Here is a 10923-nt window from a genome sequence, read left to right on the forward strand (position 1 = left end):
GATGTGAGAGTTGGACTATAAAGAAAGCTGAGCACCGAAGAATTGATGCTTTTGAACTGTGGTGTTGGAGAAGACTCTTGAGAGTCCCTTGGACTGCAAGGAGATCCAACTAGCCCATCCTAAAGAGATAAGTCCTGGATGTTCATTGGAAGGACTGATGCTGAAGCTGAAACTCCAGTACTTTGGCCACCTGATGCGAAGAGCTGACTCATTTGAAAAGACCCTGATGCTGAGAAAGATTGAAGGCAGGAGGAGAAGGGGACAACAGAGGATGAGATGGTTGGATGGCATCACCGACTCAATGGACATAGGTTTGGGTAAACTCCGGGAGTTGGTGATGGACAGGGAGGCCTGGGGTGCTGTGGTTCATGGGGTTGCAGAGAGTTGGACAAGACTAAGAGACTGAACTGAACTGAACTGAACTGAAGTGGGACACAGTTTTACTTGCCATCCTGTAACAATGTATTTGTTTTAGAATTCTGTATTTATTTGAAAACAAGGTGTCTTGAACAAGGTAGGTGCCATATAATTGTATAATGAATAGCTTTAAAGCTGTGCCAATGTAGCAGCGTCCACATTTAGGCAAACAGAAGATAAGAACATTTCTAGGGGACTCTGAGAGCAATAAGCTCAGAGTTTTCATTGTCCAACTCTGTCTTGCTCCTTCTGAGACCATACCATCAGCTTCCGCCTGAGTCAAGCCCAGGTTATAAGCCCCTACCTTCTATCCCTGACCCCCAGCTCACTTACCAGTAACTGGTCCCCAGTGGCTCCCCCTACCCCTCCAACCTTCCCCTTAGAACAACCTACAACCTACTAAGCCCTCAAGGCTCAAAGTCTTCATTCAAAAAGTCTTCTCTGAGCACATGGCCCATGCAGCTCACCCCCTTCTCTGGCTTTACTTTGATGTTCAAGGCTGAGCCACACAATCTGGCTCTAATTACTCAGTCTTTATTGCCTAACAAATCAGCAAGTCTGCCTCCCCCGAAAATCTGAAATTCCTTAAGGGCCAGGCTGTGACTTCCCTTCTGGGTCTGTGATGTTTAAGAGGTACATCAGCCACAGCTGTTGACGAATGCAATATAACTGATACTTTGGGTCCTCTAGCAGGTAAAATGGAGAAGGCAATGGCACCCCACTCCAGTACCCTTGCCTGGAAAATCCCATGGACGGAGGAGCCTGGAAGGCTGCAGTCCATGAGGTCTCGAAGAGTCGGACACGACTGAGCGACTTCATTTTCACTTTTCACTTTCATGCATTGGAGAAGGAAATGGCAACCCACTCCAGGGTTCTTGCCTGGAGAATCCCAGGGATGGAGAAGCCTGGTGGGCTGCCATATGGGGTCGGACAGAGTTGGACACGACTGAAGTGACTTAGCAGCAGCAGCAGCAGCAGCAGGTGAAAGGGCTGGTGAATAGCGTGCATGGTTTCCTAAAACATTTCAAAAGCAATTTGGAATTCCATAACTGGCCACGAGCAGAAAAATGAAGAGCTCTCTCCCCACCAGCACTACCTGCACACATCCCAGGTTAAAAGGAAAGATCGACCGTGGGGTCACAGGGCAGGGTGGTCACCATGTTCTTCCCTAAGAGATTTAATTTCAGAGGAAGGCAGGTGCTAAACAGGAAAAAGGAAAGGTTTTCCTCATCACCTCCTTGAATCAGCATGAACAGCTCTCACTTAGATAAATACACTAAGTACAGTAAGCCTAGTAGCTTAAAGCTGACTTTTAAGCCTAAAATGACCAAAACCAGTCCTGAAGGGCAAACCCATCATGAAGTGTCCAGAACTGAAGGGAGAAAGATATAAAATCAGTAAACCTATAATGTTGCTGTCCAGTAGAAATGGAACACAAGTCACATAAATAATTTTAAATTTTCTAATAGTCACATTATAAAAATAAACAGGGGGTATTAATTTTAATGTATTTTAACAAGCAATCAAGACTTTGAACATTATGAATGAGATATCTGACGTGCTTTTTTTTTACACCAAGTCTTCAAAACCTGGTGTTTGTTTTTCCCTTATGGCACATCTCCTTTTGGAAGTCTCCTTTCAAGCACCCATAAGTCTCCTGTGGCTGGTGCCTCTTGCACTGGAGAGAGGAAGTTTCCAGATGAAGGTGAATAAGACTCTATAAAAGCAACTAAGAGCAAGAAGGTTGGATACTGGAAGTGCCTGAAAGGTGTGAACGTTATTTTTTGCTGAGACTCTTTCTCTACAATACACTAGCTTGTTCTACTATAATTACTTATGATTAATACTAGTGGAGAATCAATTTTTAGCAATGTGGAATTGTGTTTGTGTTCACTCTGTTGGAGCCAGACAACCTGGATTTGTATTCTGGCTTCACCAGTCACTAGCTGTGTGCCCTTGGCCAGTTACTTAACCTCTCTGGGCATCAATTTCTTCTGTTGTAATATATAGACAATGACAGTTCATCTATCACACAGAGGAGTAAATATATAGTACTTATATAATACTCATGTAATATTATTAGTGCAATTACTATTACTATTGTTAATACTACTACTGTTACTATTTCTACTGCTGCTATTTTGAACAAACCCAGACAACCACACTATTAAAGGTAAGATGCTGGGGAGTTCCTTGAACTGTAGAAAATACATGATCTCTGGGGTTCAATGCCAGAGGGACGGTTCAATGCCAAGTCTGATGGATTCAACCTTCTGCAGAGATAGTGAAAATCAACACAGGAAATTTTTTTAAAAAAGTGACAGTGGAGAAAACCAGAAATAATACTGGTCACACAGGCCCAGTCCTGTGTAAAGGTGGACACTGTCACTGGGTTAGGGTGATGACTGGTCTGCTGAACTTAACTGTCCTTGAATTTAGTTATGTTGCTGGGTCTAAAACATAATAAAACATTTAAAACTTGCAAACCAGGGATTCTCAGTTTTGAACCATCATGGCACACCATCAGGGACGTGTCTGGTGGCTTGGGGATTTACGATTAGAAGCTGAAGAGAGGATGTGATTTTCTGTGGCTTATGGGGGATGTTAGCCCAGCTGAACACTCTCTACCGCTCTCTCTTTCTCCCTTCCTTCCTCCCTCCCTCCCTCTTCTCTTCCCTCCTCTACCCACTCTCTCTAGCAGGATATGAGAGAACTGAAATGCAGAGACAGGTCCTGGCCTCTTTTTTTCCATCTCAGAGGCGGCAGGATGAGAAACAGGGGAGTGATTCCACCACTGGAGAGAAGGCAGATGCACTAGTAACCGATACCCCCTCCCTCACCCTATTCCCTGAGCCCCGACTCATGTGAAACCAAATACAGCCATCAGCTAGTGGATACAGGAGCATCACACGCTGTGTATTTTCCCTGCCACCCACAGGGGATACCATGTTGCAGGGACAGGCCAACAGTCATTTCTAGTTACTCCTTCTCTGGTCACAACATGCTGACCTCAAAGAGATCAATACAGTCTGGACAATAGCTGTCTTAATAGTACCCGGGTCTGTTGTTAATACATACCTGAAGTTAAAATCTCCTGACTCAGGAAGGCATCCAAACAGTCAGTGTGAGAAGCACATTGAAGCTGTCTTCCCCCTCCAGTCCCCAGGACTTTTTCAATTCATGTGAATGTCAATGAGTATACATTTTTTAATCAGCAGGTTAAACCCTTATACTCTACATATTGGGAGAAACTTGGGAATATGAGTTTTTTGTGTGTGTGCATTTAATATATGTGTATAAGAAGCAGCATGTGCAGTACTGTGCTCAGTCACTTCAGTCATGTCCTGCTCTTTGTGACCCTATGGACAGTAGCCTGCCAGGCTCCTCTGTCGATGGGATTCTCCAAGCAAGAATACTGGAGTCAGTTGCCATTCCCTTCTCCAGGGGATCTTCCCCACCCAGGGATTGATCTCCTGTGTCTCTGCATTGCAGGCTGATTCTTTACCTGCTGAGCCACCTGGGAAGCCCCACAAAGAAGCTGCATGCAAGAGTGCAAACTGGAAGATCAGCTTTGGAACCAGCACATTGTGTAATTTAAACAATATACTTGACTACCCTGAGCCTCCATTTCCTCATTTGTAGAACAGAGGTGATATAATCTCATAGAACTGTTCATGAGGATAAAACGAGGTCACATATATGGAGTGTTCTAACACTGCCTAGCCCATAACTGATGCTTCATAAAGGCCAGTGTCCATTCACATCCCTCTCTTCCCGCCCTCTTCATAAGCAGGACCATTACAGTGTGAGTTCTGACCTGAGAGATGGCAGGAATTTCATCCTCGTCGCCAGCATTTGGGGAAAAAAATACTGGCTGTGTGTCAGTCACTATCTTTTGCCATCAAGAGTAAATCACCTCATCATTTATTCTTTATTTCATTTGCTCATTCATTCAACATTCATTTAGCAAGTACCCTTTAGATGGAGAACCTGCTTTCTGAATCTAGAATGTGGTTCCACAAAAACTGAAAACTAACAATATCAAACCAAACTACAACTCTAAAATGGGGAAAGGGGGAGAGAGTGGAGGATGAATGGGGAGAGAGAGGGAGCAATCTCCCACCTGCCACATGATGACCTATAAATACTGATGGCTTTAGCAATTCACCAACTACTCAAAAAAGAGCAACTTTCTGGAGAAAAGCTGCCAATTGTAGAGTGGGTTGGCAGTGTCCCAGGGCAGATTATCCTTAAAAACAATGCACTCTTGGCCCTTTCCAGGTGCCTTCATAGAATTCTTCAAACTGACTACACTTTCAAAAGTTTGTTTCCTCCGTGAACATAAGCCCTGGATCGAGCTGAACTGACTAATTGCTACTATACATGGAGATGAGGAAAGCAGTTTGGTAGAGCTAATTTATGAAAATATGGACAAGAGCAATAGCTCTGCTCAGACTGTGAAAAAAATCTAAACATATTTACTATCATGAACAATGTTCTCATGTCCCCTTCACCAGATGGGCTGCTGGATTTATGCTGGGATGTGTCACAGATACACATCAAGATAAATGGAAACTAGAAGCCCCTTTAAAAGCAGCCCTTAGGATCTCAAGAGAGAGCCTATTCTATTGCTGGCTTGATTACTAACAGGGTTGTAGTCTTGGGCTTTGATAGATGATTGAAATCAATTTCAAAAACCATACAAACTATTTTAAAACAATATTTTCAACTTTTTCTGAGTAAAGATCAAGGCCAAGTTCCTGGATGTAATCTCACAAATGACAGAATGATCTCTGTTCGTTTCCAAGGCAAACCATTCAATATCATGGTAATCCAAGTCTATGCCCCAACTAGTAACACTGAAGAAGCTGAGGTTGAACACTTCTATGAAGACCTACAAGACCTTTTAGAACTCACACCCCAAAAATATGTCTTTTTCATTATAGGGGACTGGAATGCAAAAGTAGGAAGACAAGAAACACCTGGAGTAACAGGCAAATTTGGCCTTGGAGTACAGAATGAAGCAGGGCAAAGGCTAATAGAGTTCTGCCAAGAGAATGCACTGGTCATAGCAAACACCCTCTTCCAACAACACAAGAGGAGACTGTACACATGGACATCACCAGATGGTCAATACAGAAATCAGATTGATTATATTCTTTGCTGGAGAAAGAAATGGCAACCCACTCCAGTATTCTTGCCTAGAGAATCCGTGGACAGAGGAACCTGGTGGGCTGCTGTCCATAGGGTTGCCCAGAGTCAGACACAACTGAAGTGACTTAGCAGCAGCATATTCTCTGCAGCCAAAGATGGAGAAGCTCTATACAGTCAGCAATACAAGACTGGGAGCTGACTGTGGCTCAGACCATGAACTCCCTATTGCCAAATTCAGACTTAAATTGAAGAAAGTAGGGAAAACCACTAGACCATTCAGGTATGACCTAAATCAAATCCCTTATGATTATACAGTGGAAGTGAGAAATAGATTTAAGGGACTAGATCTGATAGATAGAGTGCCTGGTGAACTATGGATGGAGGTTCATGACACTGTACAGGAGACAAGGGATCAAGACCATCCCCATGGAAAAGAAAAGCAAAAAAGAAAAATGGCTGTCTGAGGAGGCCTTACAAATAGCTATGAAAAGAAGGGAAGCGAAAAGCAAAGGAGAAAAGGAAAGATATACCCATTTGAATGCAGAGTTCCAAAGAATAGCAAGGAGAGATAAGAAAGCCTTCCTCAGTGATCAATGCAAAGAAATAGAGGAAAACAAAAGAATGGGAAAGACTAGAGATCTCTTCAAGAAAATTAGAGATACCAAGGGAACATTTCATGCAAAGATGGGCTCAAGAAAGGACAGAAAATGGTATGGACCTAACAGAAGCAGAAGATATTAAGAAGAGGTGGCAAGAATACACAGAAGAACTGTACAAAAAAGATCTTCGTGACCTGCGGGGAGCTGCCCGTGAGAACGGGGTCCTTTGTCTGAAGGACACAGCTCTGGGAGCTGCCTCAGTCCTTGAGGGTTTGCTTGCAAACATAGCTCTCTGTCCCGCCACCCCAGAGATTAGGCGCTTATTTACTGCAGGCACCTGGAGTTCTGTGCAAACTTCTCACGCACAGAGAAATGTTATCTGGTGTAAGAAATAATAACAGGGAGCCATTCCCATGCTCTCAAGATTTCTTGTGACTGTTTGTAAGATGTATAGGCCAACCAAGAAAAAATGTCAACTGTCTTGTCTTTCTCACGCTTTTCTGTATAAATATGAGATGTTGAATAAAGTTGGTGTCAGACTGCGTCCCTTCGTGGTGACGTGTCTGAACCTCTCGACCCCATCTTTGTAGTCTCTTGCTTTAGTTTCTTTCTTAGCCCCGCTGTGCACGTTCTCAGGACCTGATCGACTTTGCCGGCTGGCTCCGGCAGTGACCCAGATAATCATGATGGTGTGATCACTCACCTAGAGCCAGACATCCTGGAACGTGAAGTCAAGTGGGCCTTAAGAAGCATCACTACAAACAAAGCTAATGGAGGTGATAGAATTCCAGTTGAGCTATTTCAAATCCTAAAAGATGATGCTGTGGAAGAAAGTGCTGCCCTCAATAGGCCAGCAAATTTGGAAAACTCAGCAGTGGCCACAGGACTGGAAAAGGATTTCATTCCAATCCCAAAGAAAGGTAATGCCAAAGAACACTCAAACTACTGCACAACTGCACTCATCTCACACGCTAGTAAAGTAATGCTCAAAATTCTCCAAGCCAGGCTTCAGCAATACGTGAACCGTGAACTTCCTGATGTTCAAGCTGGATTTAGAAAAGGCAGAGGAACCAGAGATCAAATTGCCAACATCTGCTGGATTATCAAAAAAGCAAGAGAGTTCCAGAAAAACATCTATTTCTGCTCTATTGACTATGCCAAAGCCTTTGACTATGTGGATCACAATAAACTGTGGAAAATTCTTAAGAGATGGGAATACCAGACCACCTGACCTGCCTCTTGAGAAACCTGTATGCAGGTCAGGAAGCAACAGTTACAACTGGACATGGAACAACAGACTGGTTCCAAATAGGAAAAGGAGTATGTCAAGACTGTATATTGTCACCTTGCTTATTTAACTTCTATGCAGAGCACATCATGAAAAACGCTGGGCTGGAGGAAGCATAAGCTGGAATCAAGATTGCCGGGAGAAACATCAATAACCTGAGATATGTAGATGACACCACTCTTATGGCAGAAAATGAAGAACTAAAGAGCCTCTTGATGAAAGTGAAAGAGGACTGAAAAAGTTGGTTTAAAGCTCAACATTCAGAAAACTAAAGATCACGGCATCCAGTCCCATTGCTTCATGGCAAATAGATGGGGAAACAGTGGAAACAGTAGATGATTTTATTTTGGGGGGCTCCAAAATCACTGCAGATGGTGACTGCAGCCATGAAATTAAAAGATGCTTGCTCCTTGGAAGGAAAGTTATGATCAACCTAGACAGTATATTAAAAAGCAGAGACATTACTTTGCCAACAAAGGTCTGTCTAGTCAAGGCTATGGTTTTTCCAGTAGTCCAGTAGTCATGTATGGATGTGAGAGTTGGACTCTAAAGAAAGATGAGTGCCGAAGCATTGATGCTTTTGAACTGTGGTATTGGAGAAGACTCTTGAGAGTCCCTTGGACTACAAGGAGATGCAACCAGTCCATCCTAAAGGAGATCAGTCCTGGGTGTTCACTGGAAAAACTGATGTTGAAGCTGAAATTCCAATACTTTGGCCACCTGATGAGCCGACTCATTTGAAAAGACCGTGATGCTGGTAAAGATTGAGGGCAGGAGAAGGGGATGACAGAGGATGAGATGGTTGGATGGCATCACCGACTCAATGGACATGAGTTTGGGTGAACACCAGGAGTTGGTGATGGACAGGGAGGCCTGGCGTGCTGCGATTCATGGGGTCGCAAAGAATCAGACACGACTGAGTGACTGAACTGAACTGAACTGAAGCAATTTTAAGCAAAACTGATAGGTTTGAACTTCACTCCCTTTACTATTTCAGTCTACCCTCTCATAGTTAGGTGGCCTGGTAGGTTCCAGAGGCAGGAAGCAAAGGAGCAAGAAAATCTCCAAATTGGATGAATTATCAATTATTCACTCCAACAAGAGCTGAGGATGGCACTCACTACCTTCCAGTGGCAAGAACCTTATGGAAGAAGAAGCCAAATCTCAAAGTCATTTGTAGCAGCAGCAGGAGGACAATAGGCAGGGCAAGATCCCTCCGTATCCAGCATCTTTTACACTATTTCCCATGAGTTCTGGCTCCTCCAACAGTTCTATGGGCATTTCTAAATCATGACATAAATCTGCAGCCAGATAGCACACTGTTGAGACCCCCAAAAATTGCTATAGTGTAGTTATAGGAAAATGATAGTCATGCTCTTATTTATTATATTGCCTGTGATGCTATAGTCAACGTGCCTTCTCGTGCATCCTTATAAGTTACATAAGGCACCTTTCCTGTCCCTTCACAAGGAGGGCACAGCGGTTTGCCTTAGGCCACACAACTAAATGGTGATAATGATAGTTTACCGGGGACTTATTCTGTGCCAGGGTCTGTGCTGAGAGCTTAACCCACATTTCCCCCGTGAGATAGGTTCTGTTTTACAGAGGAGAAAACAGAGGCACAGAGGTTCAATGATCTGCCTGAAGTCCCACAGCGAACAAGTGACAGAGCTGGCACTGAATTTGCATCTGCTTCCAAAACCAGTTCTTAGATATCTTAACAGACTCTGTCAGATGAGCGTCACTATGATCATATCAGACCACATCTGATCATAACTAATTAGTCCTCTTACATGAATAAGGACAAAGCAGGCAGGCATGGATGGACATATGGCGTTGCTTTTATTGTAATATTAATGTGTGTATTTCCATCCTCTTTGCTCTCATACTGCCCTTTACCCACAAGGAAGCAGAAACAAAGACCAAAAAAAACCATTATCCAAAGCTCTGCAGGCAAAATTTCTTTCCCTGCTTGGTGAGGAGGTTTTCAGGTGCCTACAGAGGCAGAGGAAAAACAAAAAGGGCACAGGAGTAGCTGGGGAGAGAAAGGAAGGTGTGAAAGGATGCAGGGGCAGAGGGCCATTGAGGCAGAGATTCCACCTCAGAGTCCTGGACACACATGGGTCCCAAATCCAGTGGCGGGGGCGGGGTGAGGGGGGTGTTGGGGTTTAATACCTAAAATGAAAACGGAAAGGATAAACTTCTTCCTTGACCAAGCAGAACTCACCTCTGATGGGAATCTCTGTGCGGGTTGGGAGAGGGAATGGGCAGGAGGAGGAAGGCCCACTCCCCAGCTCCCTACTTTAAATTGAAGTCCCCATCCTTCCCCCTACCAGAACTAACCACCTACCCACACAGTCCAAGCAGCCAAAATAACCATTGGATGCTTAATCCTGAAGCATAAATGTGCCTCTGTCCAGCTCCAGTGATAGTGTGAAGGAGAGCTGTAACTCTCTATTTCCACCTGTGCTTATCACATCTAGTCATCACACGTTCTTACTGGAGGACGAGCACAGGACGAGATAACCTGAATATAGTCCAGGGCTGTGTCTTGTTTACTACGGTTCTCACTGCACCTTATAACACACACACACACACACACACACACACACTTATACACACTGCCAGATTTCAGCCCACATCTCATCCAAACATCCCCACCAAATGTTTCCAGCCCTAATTTTACATCAGTCAGAATAAAAGACACAGACAACCGGCAGGAAAAAAAAAAAGTGCCAATAGGCAGTTCGGCTAAGTATCACTTCAATCAGCTATTTGTGGATATGGAGCTAAGAATCCAGGAAGTAGGCAGAGTTGATCTGAATGACAAAAATTACAGGTTAACCCTTAGCGCCCACTCATCTAGTCGGGTCAGCAGCAATGAACCTCTCCTTTGCTCCCCCCCCGCCCCCCAGCCTGTGCTCAGTGAGCTCTCTCCTGCAGCTCCCAGCTCAGCCCAGAGCTATAGCCCATTAGCATTCCTATCACTCTCCTCAACCCAAGGGGAAGAACTTCCAGCTGCCTCATACTTAAGCATCACCCTCAGCACCATAAGCCTGAGCCTGTGCATAATTGACAAGGAATATGTTGATAAGGAGTGGGACTGTTCCAAGTTTCTGAAGGATAACTAGGTAATTAAAAGAAAAACCTAATTTAAGAAAATTCAGAAGAAATGCTTTAAAACCCTCTGGCAACATCCTTTATGGATTATCCTCTTTTACAGAGACCTCGATTTTGCCTTTGTCTGCTTTTCAAAGCCCAGGGCTAGATCGCCACTGTTTGAGGGCATCCACAGCCCCCAGCCTCCTCTGAAGGTAACTTAAAAGCCCTCAACTAGAAGCAGAAAGGCCACTTCCATTCCTCCTCCAGGCTCAGAAGTATCTGAGTTTTCTGAGGTTTGAGCACCTGGAGACTTCTTGCTCAGGACTTCGCATAGTACCCTCTGAGGACCCTGGCAGCCCAGCT

Source organism: Bison bison, unplaced genomic scaffold (genome assembly GCF_000754665.1).
Source record: "Bison bison bison isolate TAMUID 2011002044 unplaced genomic scaffold, Bison_UMD1.0 scf7180017864366, whole genome shotgun sequence".
Classification (NCBI taxonomy): domain Eukaryota; kingdom Metazoa; phylum Chordata; class Mammalia; order Artiodactyla; family Bovidae; genus Bison; species Bison bison.